Raw genomic sequence first — 2,432 nt, forward strand, 5'->3', positions numbered from 1 at the left:
TAAATTAACAAGGGTTTGAATAAAAAACATTGTGTGATGGTGCCTAAGACAAGAAAAAATATCAATATTTAAAATGTAATGAGAAGTATTCCCTCTTCTAAAATAACCTGTGTAAGATGGATATAAGCTTCACAATATCTATGTTTAATCTAATTAATCAATAAAATCACCTATGTTTGCAGTTTTTCTTGTTAGAAGATACTTTTTAGTACTCATTCAGTTTAATTATTAGATATGTTGTCATGTTGTCTTTTTCTCTTGTTTTGTTTTGGTAAGTTGTACTTTTGATAAATGTTTGTAATTAAGTTGCCAAATTTGTTGATATAAATTGTTCATAGTAACTTCTTATTTTTAGGATATGTAAAAATGTTCACACTTTTATTTTTGATATGGTGATTAATTGCTTATAGTATTTTCTTATTGTTAGGACATATTATAATGTTCAAACTTTTTTTTTGCATATTAAACAATTTATTAGAACTAGAATATCAATAATCCTGGTGAAAGTCTACAACCATGTCAGAACATAACCTAACTCCCTTGATATGTACAATCTCAAAAAAATCAGGCATGGGTACTAAGCAGACAGCAAAAACCCAACATTCAAATCACAGCAAGGTCATTCCATACAAAAAGACAAAAGAACTCTAAACCAGGAGGCTTGCCGTGTCTCTCCCAGTTATGAAGTGGAAGTTTAGCGAAGGCCTGAAAGGCATCCTTAATCTTTTTTTTTTTTTTTTTTTTTGAGATGGAGTTTCGCTCTTGTTGCCCAGGCTGGAGTGCAAAGGCGCGATCTCGGCTCACCGCAACCTCCGCCTCCTGGGTTCAGGCAATTCTCCTGCCTCAGCCTCCCGAGTAGCTGGGATTACAGGCACGTGCCACCATACCCAGCTAATTTTTTATATTTTTAGTAGAGACGGGGTTTCACCATGTTGACCAGGATGGTCTTGATCTCTTGACCTCGTGATCCACCTGCCTCGGCCTCCCAAAGTTAATCTTGATGTTTTTCTTTCCAACAAGAAATCCTGAAAACGTCTCAACGTTTCTGAGTGATGAAAGTAGGTATCACCTTCTCTAGCCGAGGGAAATTGATAGAGTGGTATCTAAATGTTTGAGTGGTGTCCAAAGCAGAAAGGGAGCTGTTGTCTTTCTGGGGCCACCGGGCCTTCTATTAGGAAGTGCCATTTGACTTGCAAACTGGTTATGGTAGTTGCTGATGAAGAAGATGAGGAGCCATGTCATTCCTTTTTTACACAGTCTGTCTTCCTGCCCATAGCCACACTTCAATCACCACAGGCAATGACTGAGATAAATTTTGCATCATAAAACAGGGACATAGCAGTAATGGAAAAAGTATCATCAGACATAAAATTTGGAAAATGCAACATGAGACCTCTGTGTCCGAGAGAAAAAGAGAATTAACACACACACACAAACACACACACACACACACACACACACACACCAGGAAAACAAAAAGCATCTGCTTTTCATCAGCAAACACAGGCAAAGCAAGGGGCAGCAGAGGCTGTCACTGAAGTATCCCAGGATTTAAACATTCCTACATCCGGACTCCTTGGTCAGCCAAAGCAAGGCTCTCTGAGAAACTTTTGAAAAATGTCCATGAAATCCACGTCATTATAAGCTTCTAAATCGTTCCAGGATTTTGGCTGTTTTTAATGACAGTTCCAACATCATCTAAGGAATATTCCTGTGTAGCTCTTCCACTTCCAGTTCCCACATACTTTCATGGGTGGGATTATCAGAGAGGTCTGTCATCTTCACAGCCTGCAGGCATGGCTCGGGGCTGCAGGCCTGCACCACTCCCATCACCGTCACATACTTTCCTGGGACGAGGCAGGGTCGCCCGCGCGGCACCCGCTCCGGGCCGCGGACCGAGAAGGCCCCGCTCGGGTCCCGCAGCCTGGCCTCGCTGCGGTCCGCCATCACCACCGTGCCCTGCATCCACACAACCGCCAGCTCCAGCGGCCGGTGGCCCGCCGCCGCCCGAGACAGGGGCCAGGCTCCCGGACCGCCCTCCGCATCTGCTGCTCTGCCAGCACCTTGAGTGGCGGTGACCTAGGCAGCCGCACCGCCGGGGGGCCGCCTGAGAACGAGTCCGCAGCCGCCGCCATTCCGCTGTGCCGCTGCTTTCCCGCCCCAAACTTTTATTTTGATATTAGTAATTAGTAATTCTCTCTCTCTCTCTCTATTTCTACCTCATTGGCGCTCTTTTATACCAAATTATGATCCTGGTGTGTCTATTTCTTTCCTTAGTTCTAGCAGCTTTGTGTATTTTGAACTCCCTTACTGGATTGATCACATTTAGGGCTGTTATGCCTTCTTGATGAACTTGCTTATTACTACCTTGCTCTATCTTTTTATTTCTACCAGTGTTCTTACCTGGAAGTTTGATTTGTCCAATACTCATA

General features: G+C 43.3%; 1 pseudogene; it reads right to left on the reverse strand.

Moving 5' to 3' along the window:
- Positions 1-448: 448 nt before the first annotated feature.
- On the reverse strand, positions 449-2,157 carry LOC144582620 (recQ-mediated genome instability protein 2 pseudogene; annotated as a pseudogene).
- Positions 2,158-2,432: the final 275 nt, after the last annotated feature.

Source organism: Callithrix jacchus, chromosome 5 (assembly GCF_049354715.1).
Source record: "Callithrix jacchus isolate 240 chromosome 5, calJac240_pri, whole genome shotgun sequence".
NCBI lineage: Eukaryota > Metazoa > Chordata > Mammalia > Primates > Cebidae > Callithrix > Callithrix jacchus.